This window comes from Epargyreus clarus, unplaced genomic scaffold (assembly GCF_041222505.1).
Source record: "Epargyreus clarus isolate Ecla_fem2 unplaced genomic scaffold, WU_Ecla_fem_2.2 ptg000011l, whole genome shotgun sequence".
NCBI lineage: Eukaryota > Metazoa > Arthropoda > Insecta > Lepidoptera > Hesperiidae > Epargyreus > Epargyreus clarus.
The window spans coordinates 4,948,406-4,970,935 of NW_027332219.1; the positions used below are offsets into that span (position 1 = coordinate 4,948,406).

The following is a 22,530-nucleotide window of genomic DNA, read 5'->3' on the forward strand; positions in this document are numbered from 1 at the left end:
TAGGTATCTTACAAAAATTAATATGTTGTTGGTTATGTCTTATTCAGCGTATTAAACATACATTTACATTAGTACAGCTGATATTTCTAGGAAAGAAACTTTGTTTATGTTTTGAAAATAAAAATAATGCATCGGTTATTTTATTCATATATTATATTGAGAGGTCTGAGGTTCTACACATAGGACTCTTATTTTATCTGGGGTTGATTGCAAATGTCTATGAGCGATAGTAGTTTGGCAAAGGGAGATCTCCCGCGGGCTAGGTGATCATGCCCGGGGAGCGGCTTTACTCCTACAGTCTCAGCTTGTATATATGCAAGATGTTTTAGAGAACTTGGATAGCGTGATTCAGCAGCGCCATCTCTTGACGAGTAGCGGAAAGTCGCTACAGTAGCTACTTACCATCAGATAAATTGCATGCTTTCTTGCTATTTCTATATTATAAAATAACAGCTAAACCAATTGACCAGCAAAGAAGGGTAACTAAATATAATCACAAAAATGAACATAACAAACCGACCTTTTCATATATCGAATAGTTAAACATTACTCAGGTATGAATATGTAATTAAGAAATAATCTCATTTAAGCATAACAGGTTATATGATTAAATTTGAATAATTAATACAAAAATCGAGATCATGATCAACTTTCAAACCGGAATCGAATCGGGTAATTAACTCACAACCCATTTACTTATGGTCTTATGGTGTTAATATTAAATTATATGATTTCCATGGTAATGAGGTAGTATTAACTTCTGCCAAATTTTATACATAATTCATTCAAATGTTAATTACGTACGGTTAATTTATAATTTTAACCGGATTACTGGGTATACATTTTTAAGTAAAAAATTATTTATTTATACTTTATTGACCAGAACAAAGTTGTGGTACAACAGGCGGACTTAATGCTAAATAACATTTTTTCCCAGTCAACCTTGAGGATGTAAAGAAATAAATTGAAGGCGGTTCAATAACATAGAAGGATATAAATAAATGTCAATAAGATGAAAGAAAGAAACATAATAAGAATAAATGTGAAAGGGAAAGAAAAAAAGAGGAACAGAAACTAAGTATATAAAATACAAGTATAGGTACATATTAATCAGAATAATGAATCAGAGTAAAAGCCAGAAAATAATAATAAAGATATGATACTAGAAATGTATATTTTACAAACTGGAAACGTGTATTAATTTACAAGAACTATTTATGGATTCTTGACTCAATCAATCGAAAACAGTTAACCACTACAGGAAATTCTTAGTCCTATCCGAATAGCCCGCGGGGCAAGCGGTTACTAGCAATGACACGCAGAGATCCGAGTTCGATCCCTAGATAGACATCAGAATGACGTATTATTAAGTCTGGATATTAATGCCCGCGTCTTTATATATGCACCCACGACACAAAGAATCTTTTAACCCAGCTAAGATTAAAACATCATTAAAATGACACACCAAAGTAAAAATAATGCCTACTGTAACTATAAAAATATATACATTAAAGTTTATAAAAATTAGGAATTTTATACCTATGGGAGATATGCTTCTTACTCATTTCTTTTACAAATTCTGTTAGTGGAAAAATTGAGTAAAACAAAAACGCAGTCGAAATAATTCGAGAGCACATCCATTATCGATAACCACTAGTAGGGCCCACGTACCTACTTAGAGCTCGTGTAATTATTTTTTACGCCGCAAACTGGATTGAAAGCTACCGATGTCTTGATGTATCTATCAATTATTTTAATAACACTTCTGTGGTGCACCTTGTAGTAAATGGGTTATTGAAATGAATTATTTTTAGTTTGCAATATCGGTAGTATTGTGATTGGTAAAGCTGTTTATATTATGCAGTGTAGCTTAGTATAGTTTGGTACATTGAAAGCAAAAACTATCATCCACTCTTTAACTCCTCACCCTAAGGTTGCCTGGAAGAAATCGCTGTCTTAGCGATAAGGCCGCCTTTTGTATCGTTCAATATTTGTATGTTTTTATTCTTGTATTCTATTGTTTTTGGGTACAATAAAGAATATTATTATTATATTATTATTATACGTCTACGCAAAATATTTTTTTTATTTCTACATACTATTCAATTATTTTTTAAACCACTCTAATCAACCCAAATACTTTAGATCGGTCATAGATGGCTTTCCTAAGGTTGGAGAAGTAAACTAGCCTTCATTGACACTCATGGACATCTGTTACCAGTTTCATATACACACAAAATTTTACCTGAAGAAGATAAAAGATGCGTTGCCTCTCCTAAAGAGTAAGGCTGTTAGCCATTTACCAGCCTAGACGGTCAACCAGTTACCGTACCGTACCGTACCCTTCAAACCAGAAGGCAGCAGCGCTTAACACTACTCTTAATAGGCAGAAATAGGCATGGCAGTGGTGCCTTCACAGTCAAACCACGAAGAGTTTTGTCATTTATTACCTACTACATAAAACAACAGAAACATAAACCCTATCAAAGTGGGTAAATGTCGCGTGTTCTACCCCCATAACCTTGTTCCAACTATGTATTTAGTGTTATTGCTAAAATATTCAAGCGTTGCAAGCGTGCACTTTCCTAATTAGGGAATACCATCAGGCTAGTGTAGTTGGTTGGATGGGAAAGTTGAACCCTTCGTGGTTCGATTCCGGCTATATTAAAGCCATAAATATAATAAACTATATCATTGTTTGAAGGATGTAGTAAGGAAGATATACTTTTTTGAGGCATTCCAGCTTAGTCCTATGAGGTAGCAATGCGTCTATGGCCAACCTCAGATAGGTAGGTTTGAAGGTGGTGAAACCCTCTATGGTTCGACTCCAGCGGCACCACCGCCACACCTATTTCTACCTAATAACAGCAGTGTTAAGCGCTGCTGTGTTCCGGTTTGAAGGGTGTGGTAAGGCAGACAGACTTTTCCGAGGCGTTCCAGCTTAGTCCTCAGGGGTAGCGGCGCATCTGTGGCTGACCTCAGGTAGGAATATCTAATCGTATCTGGGGTTGATTACAGATGTCCATGGGCGGCAGTAGCCACTTACCATCAGGTGGACTGCATGCTCGTCTGCTACTCTTATATTATAAAAAAAATATATATCGCTTATAGATATCTGCAATAAATCCTGGATAATATCTGGAGGCACGGCAGTGCCTCCGCCAAGTCGAGCCAAAGCCAAAAAAAGCGGCACGGCCGTAGTATTCTTTTCTCGAAGCAATTCGGCCCATTTTCGACCTCCTGTAACTTCGTTGCATATGAAGCTAGAAGCCTGAATTTTCAGAAGCCAAGCAAGCATTGTGTAGACACGGTATATTTCAAATTTCATTAAATTTGAACCAGTAGTTTAAGAATTACAAGTAGTCAAAGTTCGTAATTTTGTCACTCACTCACTCACTGACTGACCGATCATCAAAAGTTTAAGGCACTTCTAGCAGACATAGAAGGTTGAAATTGAGAATACAATTAGTGTTTAGTATATAACTCATGGGAAAACTAAAATATTTTGCAATTTCTGTCCAGTTATCTAGATACACCAACTACATTAAATAACTTTGTATCCTATATAAGTTATATAGGATGACAAAGTTACATTTGCAGTTAATGAATCTATGTTTCTGTCCGCGAAATGTACGAGTAGTAGGGGAGCCCATGATGTTAAATGGGTAGAAACTCGAGCGTCGATAGGACCTATATGATTGTGTAGATTACACGTTAGAGTGAAGAAAAGGTTGTGTGATATTTTTCGATTCACCGTGGGAATAGTTTCTAGACGATTCGAAAGATGTAAAAAGCAGAGTCAGACATACTCAAGGCGCGGCAGGTTAGTGATAGAGTATATATCTCTGATGCTGGAAATATGTTTATCTGCTGGTTTGCATAGGGGGGGGGGGGGGGGGGCAGCCATACGAGATGCAAAAATGTTCGAAAGACTGACGATCCGATTCGAAAGACTGTCAGTGACTCTTCGAAAATGCAAAAAAAAAATCGTTATCATGCCACACTAGAGGGCGTAAGATTATTATACAGGAAATTCCAGCTGATGTTTTACTTATCATAACCCTTCATCTGACGATTTAGTGGAGGGGTTTTTTATATTGACGATTTGAATAAAAATAGAATGAGAATGTATGAAGAATAATGTATTTTCCATAAAATTAGCCTTTTCCTTTAGTTTGTTACACAGCATTTTTCTAGCATTATTTACTTTATCGTTTATATTAAAAAAAATTACCGCACTCGAGTATGTCCAGGTATAGATTTTTTTGCAACCTTATTACTCCCTAACGCTGCCCTCAAATCGTCAGGTTAAAATTTATTGTTTTCAGCATGTAATTAAGCTACTATAGATAATACTATTTTTTTTTTAATAATCTGACGGACTTCCCTGGTTGAACCCCCAAAATGGATGGTTTAAGATACTCTATAGGATGTAAGGTATCTCCCATATCTTAATCTGCCGCGTTCGAGTCACTCTCAAAATCCCGTCTTGGGCTCCCCTACTATTATTGGCGACGACTTCAATTGTTTCTATTCTCGAGACATAAGACGTTTTCTATTCCAACTTCAATTTAAATTCAATACAAATAATTGGTGAAGTGCGAATCGAACTCTTACACTGAGGGTTCCGTACCACAAAAATATTTGATTTTTTATTTTTATTTTTACTAATTGATATTATAGCTGCCATATAATGCATTGTGAACATTTCAACTGTAACATCTACGGTTCACTCATTAAAATGAAAAACGGCAAAAAATAGCAGGTCCTTATATGTTTGTCCCTGTAGTTCCTGGACTAAAAAAGGGCTACGATATCCCGTGCCTGTCGTAAGAAGCGACTAATGGGGGCTTCCAGAGTTGGGAGTGGCAGCAAGGAGCTCGAACCGTCCAATAAGTGTCCCTGGGAAGGACGGCGATATGTGTAGTCGCATACCGTCGTGAACACGGGATAGTTTAGGAGGAGCGAAAACTGCCCAGGGCAGAGCTTGATCGGGGCATTGCGCTTGGAGGACTTCGGTTGCGTTCCATCGGAGATCCCGGAGTTCTCCAACAAACGTTGAAGACGGCCACCCGGCGTCACTCCCACGTCGTCGAGTACCTTTTGAAGATTTCCTCCTCATAAAGAAAAAGAAGGTCCTTGTATGGCAACTCTCCTTTATATAAAAGTTTTTCTTCTTACTTTTAGTACTTGTTGTTAAAGCGGCCACCATTATATATATTCCGTAAAAAAATAAGTTTCTATCTATTAAGGTTCCAGAAATAGAGCTCTATGTCAGACAGACAGCTTAGAAATAGGGTTCCGTTTTTACCCTTTGGGTATGGAACCCTAAAAAGTAATATAATATCAAAAACATTCCGAATTTCTGACAAATGTCATGACAAAAAACTAGATGTTACGGCTAATGTGCCTAAATCAGTTAAAACGCAGATTAGCTTTCCCATTACCTTTTTTTTTTTTTTTTCTTTTCGAGGAGGAAACCTTCAAAAGGTACCCGACGACGTGGGAGCGACGTCGGGTTATGTGGGATTTTTACCGCACTAAAACCCCCCCGGTGGCCGTCCTCGGCGCTTGTTGGAGAACTCCGGGATCTCCAACGGAACACAACCGGAGTCCTCCAAGCGCGATGCCCGAATCGGGCTCTGCCCTAGGGGAGCGTTCGCTCCTCCCGCAACATCTGTTGATTACGACGGTATGCGACCACACATACCGCCGTCCTTCCCGGGGTAGCATACTGGACGGTTCGAGCTCCCACTCTTGCCGCCCGCAACCCCGAAAGCCCCCTTTTAGTCGCCTCTTACGACAGGCAGGGGATACCGTAGCCCTATTCTAGGCCCGGAACTACAGGGACAAGCTTGCCCATTACCTAAAGTACAAAACGAAGATTGTATCAATTTTCACCCCTTGACGTCGACCCGTGCATGTCATGATGCGTCGTCGTGTCATGAATTTACGACAAACATTGTATATTTTCACGAAACAATATCGCTTTGTGGCACAATGTCGCTATGTGTCACGATACGTCGTCGTGTCGTAAAAAGGCATGTGTTTTAACCCTAAGAACAAGTCTGAAAAGATGTTTCGAATTTTAACTACATAGTTAATCTGCATATTTTCTAGCTAATCTTAAGACTGCCTAGTTAATGTGTATGCTAACGTATTCTACAATATAACGGTAACATACAAAAAATACAATAACTGTCGTGAGGTAAAGCAACTGTCACCGTATTATAAAATAATAATAAGTTTGTTTCCAAGGAAACAAATGTGCAAATTTCGGCCTTATTGCGCTTAAATAAATGTCTGTATAAAAAATAATAAGCTTACATATACAAATTTACAATGTTCACAATGAAAATCCCTAATAACTTCTAAACGGATTACCCTTATTACACAATTCCTTTTGCCCTATCCGTTTTAGACCTAAATCTACCAAATGGCCTTAAAGACAAACCAATATCTACACAAACAAAAAATCATGTTTTCAACTTACGTAATATTTGATACGTAATATTACATAAATTTAGTTAAGTTCGTTTCAAATTATTCGAAATAAGAAACTGTTATATAAATCGAGCTTAGATAGCCACTTTATAACATATTCTTGCCATGATCACCAAAAATATCAGCTCCTAGTGGCTCGGTACAACAGCAAATACCGACTTACCTCCCTAAAAAATTGATAGCTATAAAAAAACGAAAATGCACAGTTTAATGTTGAATTTAAACAACCGTCCATTGCACAATTAGGGTATTTTTTTTTGCTCCATTGCTCGTACAAAACAAACATAATAGTTATATATAAAATGATATTGTTCGGTGAGCTAAGTTTTAAATAGAAGTGAATAAAAATATAGTCTAGCTGAAAATATGTATTATTAATATACTCTGGAAATATTAATTCTAAAAATAACTACAGGTCGAATGCAGAAGACAAGTGCAGACTAATAATTTAAGTATGAATTTGTTAGCGGTGAGTAAACTTACTGAAAAAGGATTTACTGTTAATTTCTTGAAAAACGGTTGCACTATTAGTAATTATATGGATAATATCATCGCAACTGGCCACAACGTAAATGGTATATATAAATTTAAACAATTTGTCAAATCACCGATATGTAATTTGACAATGTCAAATAAATATTGGCATAGAAGACTAGCCCATATTAATCCGGAATATATGCGAATTTTAAAGAATATTGTGACTGGTCTTAATAATGTGAACATTACGACGGATATGACGACTAGTGAGAAACCATTTCCAAACCTCTGAACGCGAACGAACGATATACTGGAGATCGTACATACAGATTTATGTGGTCCCATGGAAGCTACTTCACTCAACGGTTCAAGGTACATGTTATTATTTATCGACTATTATTCTCGAATGACACGATGAATGTTTATTTTCTAAAACATAAGAGTGAGTCTTTAAGAAATTTCAAAAATATAAAGTGTTGAAAAGGGAACTAGCAAGTCGAACAAATGTATGAGATCAGATAGTGGGACGAAATTTTGTAATAGAGCTTTCAATATTTTATTGTCAACAAATGGAATTCTACATCAGAAGGCTATATACCCCTAAACAAATTGTTGTGGTTGAAACAGCTAAGAGAACTATTATTGTAAATGCGAGAAGTCTAAAACGAATGTTATCATTATTAAATAAATATTTCATTTCATTTCAGAAGTCAGAAGTCTATTATAAATTGAAACGAATTTGAGCAAGAGCAGTAAATACTGTGGTTTATATCAAAAACCGGAGTCCGACGAAGTCAGTGAAAGATTACCAATGATTTTTGTCGGATATTCAGAAGAAAGTAAGGGATGTCGATTATTTAATACGAAGACACGTTAAATCACAATAAATAAATAAATCACAATCAGTAGAGATGTTTTTTCCTGAGGATACCTAATGGGAATAATTTCAGTAGTCAAAATAGTAACTTTTTTAGATTTAATTTATTGTCATGTTCGAATGAAAGTGATGATGAATGGCAAGATTATTTACATAACTACAAAGACTAACTACAAAAATTTAATTGGCTTTAAAAAATCTGTTGTTGAGATTCAACTAGTAGAAGGTACCGGAAAGGAAAAGAGTAGAAATATCTACAAAAAGGAATGAGATGCCATCAAAAACAATGCTTGTAAAAAGATCCAAGTCTCGCCATTCAGTTCTTCTACCGTAAAAAGTTTTGAGATCTATGTAAAACCAAGCCGGTAAATGTATGCAGTCCCTACTTAAGGGACTTTCTGTCTTAAGGTATTATCTCACTATCTAACCTAACAACATCTCATGGGACCATACCAATATTAAAAATCTTTTATGTTTTAAATAAATTGACTTGGCAATCGTACTAATGTTACCTGTGTGATGCGATATGATAAGATGAAAACACAATGTGACTTGCAGTACGATTGCCACGTTAATTTATTTAGAACATAAAAGATTTTTAATATTGGTATGGTCCCATGAGATGTTGTTAGGTTAGATAGTGAGATAATACCTTAAGACAGAAAGTCCCTTAAGTAGGGACTGCATACATTTACCGGCTTGGTTTTACATAGATCTCAAAACTTTTTACGGTAGAAGAACTGAATGGCGAGACTTGGATCTTTTTACAAGCATTGTTTTTGATGGCATAAGAGTCTTACCTGAAACTAGCCACAGATGCGATGCTACCCTTATAGAATAAGTTGGAACGTCTTTGTAAAGTACTTCTTCCTTACCACACGCTTTAAGCCAGAGCACAGCAATGCTTAACATTGCTCTAAGGCAGAAATAGGTGTTGCGGTGATGCTGCCGCAGTCGAACCTAAGAGGGTTTACCACCCTTAAACCTACCGAGGGTGTGTTGCTGCTTCTGAGGACTAAGCTGGAATGCCTCAAAAGTATGTCTCCCTTACCACACTCTTCAAATTAACACAACAGTTAGTGCCGCTAGAGTCGAACCACAAAGGGTTCTACTACCTTCAAAATATAGCCTCAGATGGAGGTTATACCATCAAATGGGGTGTTAGTTGGCAAATCCAATATTACAAAAGTGTTGCGAGAAAAATAAGAAGTATATGACACACCTATCTTTACCTTAAAGTGTTAACGCAGTTACACATGAGATTAATCAATCAGCAAGTGATAGAGGCGGTTAATCTAACATGTACCTAACAAGCTCTCAAACTAACGTCGACTAATGAATGCGAACTATCCAAGTGTCCACGAGATCCGTTAGCTTTGACAGCGATGGGTGCTCCCGAGATTAATGGGTCTTTGAACATGTCAATAAGTGCTTTGTTGTAAGATAAGGGTTTGTGACATGTACTATGGTATAGATATATTTGGGTTAGATTAGTAGGATAGTGAGGTATCAGGTTGGTATCAGTAGTATGGTTGACGTTAGTTTGACGACCCGCGTGGCGGAGCGGTCACCATACCGGTCTGACGCGCAGAGGGTCCCGGGTTCGATCCCCGGCCAGACAGAATTTTAAATGATGAATTTAGATTTCTGCTTCTGGGTCTGGGTGTTTGTGTATTTGTCTCTGTGTGTGTCCATGGCACCCACGATACAGGGAATCCTAGTGTGGGGCTGTGAGTGTAGAAAGCGTTGAGGTCTTGCAAGCCGTTGCAACCCTTTGCATTTCGACTCCGGATACACTAACTACGGTAGGACTCTAAGCTTTGTCCCTGTAGTACCGGGACCAGAATAGCGCTTCTGTATCTCCTGCCTGCAATTAAAAGTTGGCTCTCGGTTTGCAGGCAGCAAGAGTGGAAGCTCAAACCGTCCAGCAAGCGGCCCCGAGAAGAACGGCGCTTACTGTATACCCTACCTGTCGTAAGAGGCAATTAAAAGGTGGCTCCCAGGGTTGCAAGAGGCAAGAGTGGGAGCTTAAACCGTCCAGCAAACTACCCAAAGCTTCAGAAGCGGTGTTGTACACACCAGATGTAGTGTGAGGAGACTGAGGTGCGTAAATTGCTCCCCCCAGGGCAGAGCCAGATAGAAGCATCGTTAACAATGTAACACTTCATGAGTCGACTGTAGTAAATTTAAATTTTGAAGGAAACTAGGTCCAACAAGTTGACAATTATCCATCTGTGATAAGAAAACAAAAGGTAGATTAATTATTAATTAAAAACGGGCGAAAACATCAACAACAATTTAATTGCATGAAAACAAGGGAAACATTTATATCATGGGCATTTTTTCTAACAGACACGTCAACTAAAATGAAGTCATTGTCTCGAACTAATAAAGATGTTAGCTGACGTCACGATCCACAATATAGTAAATGTAAAACATATGTAAATTGTACGTGTGGCGTTTACACGCTGTAAGAATGGGACAAGCAAATAACATTCCGTGTGTACTGTGTACACAGAAACACACGGGGTGGTATTGCGACGAACAGAAATTGCGGTTTAAATTAAATTTTCTTTAAAACAGTTCAATGTAAAAAATGTTTGAAAATTGTTTTGTAAGAAAATAGCAATATATTTTGAATGAGAAACTGTACGCCGTACGGGAAGTAATTGCGATGAACAATTGAAGATACATCATGTCTCGAAGAAATGAAATTAAACTCTCGTCACACATTTTGCGTGAATATTTTCGTGTATATCTTTTTGCATAAGTAATATTAATGTTAAAATGCAAACTAATAAATAAAAATAAATATTATTTGAAAGCTTGATCTACGTAAAAAATATATTAAATACATAAGAAATAGGTACATTGTCTAGATTTTCATATAACAACTTTCATCCCGATTCACACTGACACTATCTTAGATTTATTGACGTTTGACATACCTTTCAGGAAAACTTACTACCAATTGGTATTAAGTAGTGGATGACACTTTACCTCATGTCCTGTCTTTGTAACTATATAGGTACTTGAATGTCTTTAGTTGTTCTGTTGGAAACACTTACAACGTTGGACCACTTAAGACGTGGTGGTAGAACGTGGTGAAATATGAACTTTATAAATTGAACAACATCCTATGTAATACCATATTTATGCTATAAAATAATTATGATTTTGATTATGATTAAGAAGGAATCTTAAATTGAGTCGTTTTGCTCGACACAATATTCACCCGTATATCCCACAATGTTTTTCTTGAAGCCCAACGTCATTGCGTATCTATGCAAATTGCATTACCACCGATCCCATTCCGTTTTACACCGCAATAGGACCCTGGAAAATATTAAGGACACCTCGGAATTTATAAGGCTGACAGCTTAGTAAATTCGGGGAAGACTGTACCAATTGGTACCTTCATATGGAACTTTTATTATAGATATTTCGTTCTATGAAAGTGAATTAGCAAACGAGCATTCAGTTCAATTAATATTAAGTGAAGACAGAACTTATTATGAACCCTTACCATGAGTTTTCAAAACATCCCACAGTTTTACGTTACGTTTACTCAACCCGTTATTCTGTTCCGTTTGCTTCAGTTGAGTAAACGTAACAATAAGTAAGTGCTCAAGTCTTTTTGTCTACCTCACATGTTCGCAAAAAGAGAGACAAAACATAATGCGCCATTTTGTCAATTAGACATTAAATGTTACCGTACTGGGCAAATACGTACCAAAACAGTTATATTTGTCGAAACGTAAAAGGGTAATGTGTGTTTTCTGATGTGTTTTTTTAAAGAAATTGGGCCAGTAAAGAAGCATCTACTTTTTTTTATACTGTAATTAATGCCATTCATACAGACCTGTTCTCAGTCCCAAATATTGATTAGAAACGTACCAGAGGTGGGTCATTTCTACCGATTTTTTCTGGCTAATAACGGCAGTGTTATGTTATGTGATAAGGGAGGCATATTCCGAGCCGTTCCGAACTAGTGCTCAGGGGTAACAACTGTAAGCGTCCTCAGGCAAAACCGTAATGTTGGCGGCATAAGCCGCTTACCATGAGGTGAACTACATGCTCATTTCCTATTATGAAAATTGAAAGAAATATCGTCATGGTATCATTGTAGTAGAATCCTAAAAAACTTATAACTTTACTAGATGACCCGGCAAACGTTGTGTTGCCATATTAATAAAAAAATGTCAAGGGTGAACAACCACTTAGGGGTATGAAAAATAGATAGTAGCCGATTCTCAGACCTACTGAATATGCATATAAAATTTGGTGAAAATCGGTAAAGCCGTTTCGGAGGAGCACGGTAACTAACATTGTGACACGAGAATTTTATATATAAGATATTCTAGGTATTATGGTTTTATAGCAAGCTTAAAGAACAAAGGACATTGCACTTTTATCTTTGCTAGAACCCCCGATGCCTGTTTAATGCGGGAATCCTTTGAAATACACTCCGATGTCAAAATCTTATTAACTCAGAAGAAATACAGAGAGCCCGTACAACTGCTGATTGCTTCAACTTTGCTGAACTGTCACACCACGAAGGATAAGCGATAAACTATGAAAGAAATTATTACTTAACGAGTAGTCCCCGCGATTCCTTTCGAATGGATATCGGAAAGCAATACATCGCGTAGGCTAAACAATAGTTCAATAATTAAGAGTTAAAACCATTAAGAGTTTATTATCTACAATACAATCCTAAAAAATACGAGTAAGTAACTTTAAAATAAAATAACGTGTGATATAGTAAATCGATTTTGATCTACGATTCGATCGATCGTTTTAATTTCATGCGATATTAATTGCACAAACGAACAGGCAAGCAAACACAAAAAGATGAATTTTATGTAATCTGGAAATTCTATCCTGCTGGGTAATATTGGATCTTAATTATGAAAAAAATGTGCATTTGTATCATATTCACGCGTAATGTACTCGTATTGGCTAATTGAATTACATAGAAACGGTCCGTCTCTCTAGCAAACATTTATTTGTATGTATGAAATTAAAACAACAGTCTAACATGACTTGGCCTTTCTTACAACCAGTAACGTTAATTTTATTGTTATATAATTATGTTTAAAGCGTATAATTTTTTAAGAAGATGCTACAAAAATCTTCTGGATTTTGTCCCTTAATCGCCTATAACATCATTGAAAGAATTAAATAACGATACCTAATTGAGGCCAACACCATACACAATCAAAACAATATAATGATACTTAATCGCTTTTATATCGCTCATCGTTTCTCGTTTGTAGTAAGACAACCCCCTTACCTGCACAATGGAGGTAACTGGAACTACCAGGAAATTTATAGAGTAAATCCTATAATTACTTTCAAGCGGAATTTTTATGTGGAAAGCTAGCTATCATTATAAGAATTTCTTTTCCAAGAGCGTTGGAACTGTTTATGTTAGAAATATGAGCCTTATTCTTAAAGAAAAACTCAGAAGCAATACGTCGCTAATAGAAGGGGGATATACTTTTTAATTATAATGTAGCAGTAGACGAGCATGCAGTCCACCTGATGGTAAGTGGCTACTACCGCGTGGACATCTGTAAATATCCCCAGATAAGGTAAGATTCCTACCTAAAGTCGGTTACAGATGCGCCCGCTACCCCTGAGGACTAAACTAGAATGCTTAGGATTAGGAGATTTACCTAAGGCGTTCCAACTTAGTCCTCTTGTACCAACGCATATGTGTCCAAGCTTTATTAAGACTCTTATCTTATCTGTAATTGATTACAGGTGTCCATGGGCGTCAGTAGCCACTTACCATCAAGTGCACCATGCTCGTTTGCTACCTAGTATATTTAATCTCACCACACCTTTCAAACCAGAACGCAGTAGCGCTAAATACTGCCGTCATGAAGCAGTTTGGCGGTGTGACGTTGGTTCCTCCGCTAAACACTGTTATTAATTCAATTCAATTCAATTTCTTTATTTGCATAAGGATAAGGTACATAAAATGATCTTAATTTATAAATTACATCGTCTCTTATTATACCTTTATAAGGCGTGCAAATTAACATTATATTCTTACAAAAATAATGTCATTATTACAATTAATTTATCAAAATATATTATTGTTCAAATAGCCAATTAGGCAGAAAAGGTATGGCGTTACTTACCCTGGAGCTCACAAAGGGTTCTACCACCTTCAAACGTCCAACCTACATGTTCTCAGAAAGCAAACAAAGCAAAGGTTCAAGATACAGTACTTATCATGTTATTGCTTACATAAGCTCACTCCATCAGGCTCTGAAGTTAATCAACATAATTGCGCTGTCGTGTTCCGACGCACCGAACTGAACCTGAGGGTATCGCCACATCACATGTGTGTAATACTGTAATGTATAATAGATATGACGTTTATGTTTTACAAGTGGTAGATGTAGAACGATGTGGCGGTACCATTGCGAGACTTTCGGACACTTCTGTCTGTTAAGCGCTGATGTGTTCTGGTTTAAAGTGTGTGGTAAGAGATACTTTTCCGAAGCATTCCAGCTTAGTCATTAAGGGTAACGGCACATCTGTGGCTGATCTCTGACTCTCATCCTATCTAGGGTTGATTACTGATGACTATAGACCCCTAAATGAGGTAGGCCTTAGATGCATTGCTATTTCTGAGGAGTAACTTGGAACGCCCCGGATATCTATGTCTCCCTACCACACCCGTTATTTGGCAACAGGTGTGAAGGTAGTGCCGCCGATTTTCAATCTCTATAAGTTCTCTTATAAGATAACGAGCTTTTGCCCGCGGCTTCGCTCGCGTCACGAAGTAATATTTTCATCCCCTATTTTATCCCTTTGGGGGTAGAATAGATCAAAAATCCTTTCTTAGCGGATGCCTACGTCATAACATCTACCTGCATGCCAAATTTCAGCCCGATCCGTCCAGTGGTTTGGCCTATGCGTTGATAGATCACTATGTCAATCAACCTTTGAGTTATATATATGTAGAAGTAGTTAAGGTTTTTTATAAAACATTTTTTTAAACAAACAATAAAAGATATACAAATTTCAAATATCTGAAGAATCGAACCCGGGACAGCGTAGACTAGGAGGATGCGGCTGCACCCTAACACTGATGGTTGTTCCCACGGGCATGTTATAATCGATTACTGGTACTGTTGTCTTACCCACTTCACGGTGGCTGGACAAGCGCGATGTTAGTATTATTATCCCACTGTTGGGCAAAACATCCCAACATAAATTTAAAAAAAATTATGAAATAGGTATCAAACATATATGCTTGCAAGAGGTCATTTTGAGTCTAGAGGCAACACTACCGCATTTATTTTGAGTGGTAAGAGATTTTTTTTATATTTATACTACCTGACCCGGCAAACTTTGTACCGCCTCAAAATCTATTTATAAAATATATTTCATATAAAATACAGCCTATGTTACTCGTAGATAATGTAGCTTTCGAATGGTGAAAGAATTTTTAAAATTGGTCCAGTAGTTTTTGAGCCTATTCATTACAACCAAACAAACAAAGTTTTCCTCTTTATAATATTAGTGTAGATTTGAGGCAGACGGGCTACCTGATGGAAAGTAGTCACCGTTTCCTATGGACATTTGCATCACCAGAGGAGTCGCGGAGTCGAGAGGAGATTTGGATAAGACGTTCTAACTTAGTCCAAAGGCTTGATACCTACTTAGGTACTTAGATCCTATATACGAGAGTCTTATTTCCTTCACCCCAGGTAGGACTTCTCCTCAGATAGGATAGGGTCTTATCGGGAAGTGATTATCAGTTGATCCATGGGCGGTAGCTTACTATAATAATGGTAATGTATATTTTACTTTCAAATTAAATTTTCGCGTATATTTTATTTTAATTTAACAGATTATTTAGTGTTTATTTTTACTATTTGTTTCATTTATTATTGTAATTGGGATAATTGTTCTAATTAATTAAATATAATAAAAAATAAAATATTAACAAACTGAAGAAATGTTTGAAGGTGCAAATTATTTTAGATACCTACCACTACTTTACATATTCAAACTTAATTATATTGCCAGTGTAAATTAAACAAGTTCTATTGAACCACGTTTAAATCCGTATTCAAAATTTTCATTCAGGGTTCATTCGGAATTGTTTATCAATTAGTAACACGTTAAGTGGAATATTATTCATTGTTAGTGTACTTTTAATTATCACTTTAATGTCATTGTTAGTATGGTGTTATGGAAATTGTGTGCTTGACATGTTTTGAAAATATTTTATTATTTTTATTTTAACAGTTTTGGACTAACGATTAGGCAATAGTCCATTTGAGGTGGTAGAACCCTTTGTGTTTCGACTGCGGTGGCATCGCCGTCTCACCTATTTCTGTCTCATAACAGCAGTGTGAAACGCTGATGTGTTCTGGTTTGAAGGGTGTGGTAAGGGAGACATACTTTTCTGAGGCGTTCCAGCTTAGTCCTCAGGGGTAGCGGCGCATATGTGGCCGATCTCAGGTAGGAATATATAACCCTATCTGAGGTTGATTACAGATGTCCATGGGCGGCAGTAGCCACTTATCATCAGGTGGACTGCATGCTCGTCTGCTACACCCATATTATAAAAAAAACGATTAGGCAATAGTACATCGCACTGGCAAACTACGAGTTGGTTTTCACAAATCTTTGACAACTGTTTTTTTAATTGAAGATCTCTCAGGTATACATGTTTCGCCGTTAAAGCAAAGTGATAGTAAATTTCTAATACGCCCTTAACTTCGAAAAATTAAATGCGTGCCTGGTATTCGAACCCCGGCCTTTCGTTTGATAGACCGCGTTTCAACCACTAGGAAAACTGTTTTACCTTTATACAATATACCGTAAATCTTCTTCAAATATATTATAGAAATTCATATATTTTCACCTACACAATTCCTTAACCGAAGGTTCATTGAAACAAATGTCCCCAAAATATTCAATTAGCAAGTTCACAATGAGTTTGAAAAGCCAAATTGGCGTAACAACACAATACAGCATAATTCTGAACAAAGCCGGCTGAATTTGTTTGTTAAATGGACAATTGAAAGACAATTTTCATTTTGTTAATACTTAAAATTTGTGAAATAATATTTACATTTTGTTTTCTAAATAAAAAAATCGGCAGTTAAATAGTATATTTCATAGTAGGGTTGTCACATAATCTATATCTATACTAATATAATAAAGAGGAAAACTTTGTTTGTTTGATTGATTGTAATGAATAGGCTCAAAAACTACTGGACCGATTTTAAAAATTCTTTCACCATTCGAAAGCTACATTATCCACAAGTAACATAGGCTATTTTTACTCGTATATGAAATATATTTGATAAATAGATTTTGAGGCAGTACAAAATTTGCCGGGTCAGCTAGTAAATAAATAAAATTGAACCGTCACTTTGTAATATCAAAATAACAGTTTTTACTAATCGCATACTTATAACAATAAAACAATTATATTGTCTGTTTGTCTGTTTGTTTGTTTGTTCTGGCTTATCATCGAAACAGCTGAGCCGCTTCTGCCGAGTATTTCATTGGCAGTTAGCCTATATAAAAAGGTATAAGTTAGGCTACATTTATATAAAAGAATAATTAAGGCTCCACGCAAAAAAACATAAAAACTCCAAAGTATGTACGTTTATAAACGCGGGTAAAACCGCGAGGCACAATCATACAAGTCATTTGTCACATCCGCAAACATTAGTCAGTATTAGTCAACACTAACATGAATAACAATGTCCTTTAATTACTCTATGAAAACTGTTTCACACAGGAATTGCCAATTAAGAGTTATTTAAATTTTTACAGCGTCCTCTCCACAGAGCTCGTATGAAGTAGAATTGTTTGAGTAATTTCGATACATACGTACACCTATTTCTGCCTATTAACTGTAGTGTTAAGCGTTGTTATGTTCTGGTTTGAAGGTTGTGGTAAGGGAGACTTTTCCGAGGCGTTCCAGCGTAGTCCTCAGGGGTAGCGGCGCATCTGTGGCCGACCTTAGGTAGGAATATCTAATCATATCTGGGGTTGATAACAGATGTCTATGGACGGCAGTAGCCACTTACCATCAGGTGGACTGCATGCTCCTATTAAGAGTTCCTACTAAGAGTTCGATAACCCGGAAATCTTCTAAGTGTAGTACACTTAATCATTTGTTCGATTTATCTGTCTATCGTCGCATAATATTAACTAATGAAAACCGTATTATGAATGTCTATCTCTTACTTGGTCTATGGTTTCTAGCTTCAATAGAGTTGACGAAACAATTCAAAGAGTCAATTGAACAATGTCGACTGATGTCTATTCCACGGTTTTGTTTTTTGCATTTGTTTTTCACTATTCCATTCCATTCCAACTCCTTCTGCTTTATAAGGCGCAAGTGAGACCCCACATGGAGTACTGCTCGCATCTCTGGGCAGGAGCACCCCAATACCAACTTAACCCACTTGACTCCGTACAGAAACGCGCAGTACGAATCGTCAACGATCCGAGGATTTCCGAACGGCTAGAACCTTTAAGTTTACGGAGGGACATAGGTTCCCTCTGCGTGTTCTACCGGCTTTACAATGGTGAGTGTTCCCAGGAACTATTTGACCTGGTGCCTACATCACCGTTCCTCCATCGCACCACTCGCCGAAGGATGAAGTTCCATCCACACCAACTGGACTCGTGGCGGTCCTCCACGGTTCGATTTGCGCGGACGTTCTTGCCACGGACGTGCAAGATGTGGAATGAGCATCCTTCTGAGGTATTCCCGGAGCGCTATGACATGGGGCTCTTCAAAAAAGGTGCAAAAAGAGCTCTCCTTCAAAGCCGGCGATGCATTGGCGACTCCTCTGGTGTTGCAAATGTCCATAGGCGACGTTGACTACTTTCCATCAGGTAGCACGTCTGCTTTATCGTCAGGTTCAAATATAAAAAAAAAAATAAAATAAAATTCATCCCACTACTGGGCACAGGTCTCCTCTCAGAATGAGAAGGGCTTAGGTTATATTCCACTACGCTGGCCAATTACGTATTGGTAGACTTTATACTATTAAAAACTTTTTAGACGACATTTTTGGATTGTAATTTTGAGTTCCTTGCGATGTTTCCCTTTACCGTCTAATCAAGTGATCATTAATATCTAAGAGACACATAATTTTGAAAATCAGCGGTCCCTAAATTTGAACTTCAAACCGCTGACAAGGATTCTGACATTCATATCACTAGGTTACCTCTATTTATGAAAATAGCTTACAATTTTCTCTGATGGTAAGTGGCTTCTGCCGCTCATTGACGCAATCAACTCCTGATAATGGCGATAAAGATTTCTACCTGAGGTTGGCAACAAATGCGTTGCTACCCCTGACGACTAAGTTAGAACACCTCAGATAAGTGGGAGACACACTTCAAAGCTGAACACAGCATCGCTAAACCCCATAATAGTAAGCCAGACATATGTGTGTACTCTCTCCCAAGTAGAATGCAATGGGTTCTTCAAATAAAATCAAAAAGACAATTTTTTGTTACGGTCCGTAACCCTTACCAAACTACAGAAGCGCTTACCAGTTGTAAGGTAGAAATAGTTCCACATAATGACTGTAATCTTAATACAAAGTCTTCGGGGTGGTTTCTTCAATTATATTGCATCAGACAGATTAATGCAGGCAATTAAAATGAATGCACAAATGATCTAAGCTCATGAGTCAGATTATACTCATTGTTTATTAACATTTGTGTATCAGGATGTCTGGTGTAAATTAATTTGGGTTTGGTGGTCCTAATGTGAGTTTTTGTAAATATGATGAGGTGTTACTTAAAGGTTACTAGCTGACCCAGCAAACGTTGTGTTTTGATGGAGACCTGCACTATAATAAATATTTAATATCATTTGACTTTGTAAGGACTAAATTTGCTTAACAGCGAATGATTATTTCTCCTAAGTAACGCAAATAGCAGTGATAGCCTAGTGGTTAAGAAACTCGGCCTCTCGATCGGGGGGTCCGAGGTTCAAATCCCAGGCACACCTCTGATTTTTCAAACTATGTGCGTATTATAAATTAATTATCACTTGCTAAATGGTGAAGGAAAACATCGTGAGGAAACCTGCATACCTGAGAATTTAAAAAAATACGTGTGGCACTCGGAGACTGCCGCGGTAAAGCTATTGCATAGCATTTTTTATGCTATGAAAACGCTCAGAAGGAATTCCAGAAATACAATATATTCTTCCATAATCATTAACATTTACATTAATACATCTTTATCCACTATTTTATCATATCTCCATTATATAAGACATTGCAAATATCAGCTGACATTTCATAACTCCAAGCAAGACTGAACATTCTAAACAATGACATTTTATACTTATAGACAGGTTATACCCGTACTAACTTGACCGAAAACTTGAGCGAAACTCCATTGATAGCACACATGCACGTTTTTTATTTTACTTACCTTTCACTACTTAGACAAATGTTCTCTAAGGGACAGAGCTATTAGAACAATGTGATAAAAAAAGACAACTAGTGTTTGACATTGCGTTTAAAGTGTACGCCAACGTAAATATTGACCATGGAATATAGTGACCAATGATTACTTCAGTCAAAACGGGACATCGATTTTTTTATGTCAACTACTTTTTATTTGAAAAAATATGGTTTAAAAAACTAAAAACACGTTATTATGATAAAATCAACTAAAAAGTAGAAAATAATTTTCAATCTAGGGATTATTTAAGGAACAGTAAATAGTATAATTGAGGAAAAAGTGTGGGGCGCTTTTCGAAAACTGATAAATGGAGCACCCCATGCTTTTTTCACAATTTTACTATTTATTGTTATTTAATTAGAAGTTACTTAATTAAACGTTACTAATAATTCAAGATGGTGGAAATCAGCTTTTAAAACATTGTTATTTTAAATTTACGGATTTTAATATTTAGTTATCATTACTGTTATTTGGGAAAACGGACCAATTTTGTGTCCCGAGGTTCTTTTCGGAGACAACGGGACGAAGCATCGAAAAAAGGGACTGTACCGTTCAAAACAGGACATATGGTCACTTATCCATTGATCCGCATGCTTGTCAAAGACAAAGAAATAATGGGACAGAAGGTAAAAAATATACAAAACTGTTGATATGTTTTAGTGCGCCGTTTACGTAGAAATTTTATAGTACATTTTAACTAAATAATTTATTATATAAATATATAATTTAAAAGTCTGATACAAAATATGTAGATTTTATGGTTTATTCTATTTTATCTTTAAATAATGTATCTATACAGATCGATTGGTTTAAAATAGACAATTTAAAAATATAATCAATTTTTTATTCAAAATAGGTTCTTTATTCTTTTTTAATGTAATTGCATCTACCACCACTTCACAAGGTGTTTCGATATGGAGAAGAAGCGAAAAATTTCTGGCTATACAAAGATTGTTTATCAAGTTCAATAAAGACGTAGATAGGTTACTAACAAAACAACCGGCGCTTGTTAGTGGCACTCATCGGGAGAAATACACACTACTTTATAAATAATATATTTAAACAACACACTAATAAATAGTTAAGAGGAGCAAGTTCCTACTTATGGCATGTTCGCCTCTTAATGTGCGGGCGATAGGTGCGCCGGCGGCGGCATCCGCGGCGCGCGGCCAGTCGCCCCACTCCTTGACCACTTGGCCTACGGCGGTGGGCAGAGACGGACGCTCGCGATAATTTGTAACCGATCCCAATTAAACAGTTAAAATACAGTCCACTTCTTTCATTTCGAGCCCTATGCATATTAGGTTGTCCCTGTAGTTCCGGGACTAGAATAGGGCTACGGTATCCCCTGCCTGTCGTAAGAGGCGACTAAAAGGGGGCTTCCGGGGTTGCGGGCGGCAAGAGTGGGAGCTCGAACCGCCCGACCAGCGGCCCCGGGAAGGACGACGGTATGTGTGGTCGCATACCGTCGTACACACCAGATGGTGTGGCGAGCGTCAAGCTCGCCTGGGCGGAGCCCGACGGGGCAACGCGCTAAGAGGACTCCGGTTGTGTTCCTTTGGAGATCCCGAAGCCCTCTACGCAGCGCAGAGGACGGCCACCGAGGGGGTTTTAGTGCGGTAAAAATCCCACATAACCCGGCGTCGCTCCCACGTTGTCGGGTACCTTTTGAAGGTTTCCCCTTCGATAACAAAAAAAAAAGGCATATTAGGTGCTCTAACACGGCACGTCTAACTGAATATGCAAAAAAAGGATAAACATATAACTTTATGCGTGGCAATCATGATGACTATTCGTTAAAGATGAGTTTAAGTCTGATCCGTCTATATGAATTAATTGAATAGCTACCTATAATGTGCTTGGTATAGAGAGAATAAATTCGTATATGCATTAATTTAATATGGTATTAGTATTAAGGGAAAAATACGTAATTCAGTGCGTGTCTCTGCGTGAATGTTGCATGGAATGGAGAAGGGTGTTCAAGAGTGTTTTATGATTAACTACTAGTATGATTTTTGGATGCAGGCAAAATAAAAAATAAATTCTTTGGTTTTGTAAGATTTAATTATCATCGTCCATGGTATGTTCAGAGCAAGTCCGACTCTAATAATTTGGATGCGAATCGTCTTCCCTTCTTACCTTGCGAACAATGTCCAACCACTTTAGTCGCCCTATTTCATTTA

The 22,530-nt window shown here is 37.1% G+C and overlaps 1 protein-coding gene and 1 long non-coding RNA gene across 4 annotated transcripts in view; one reads left to right on the forward strand and one right to left on the reverse strand.

Moving 5' to 3' along the window:
* Positions 1 to 22,530, reverse strand: part of LOC140745850 (irregular chiasm C-roughest protein) — a 132,065-nt gene that overhangs the window by 98,513 nt on the left and 11,022 nt on the right. The window lies entirely within an intron of this gene.
* Positions 7,051 to 7,886, forward strand: LOC140745849 (uncharacterized). Its single transcript, XR_012102706.1, has 2 exons — positions 7,051 to 7,353; positions 7,689 to 7,886. It is a non-coding gene; the product is annotated as an uncharacterized LOC140745849 (long non-coding RNA).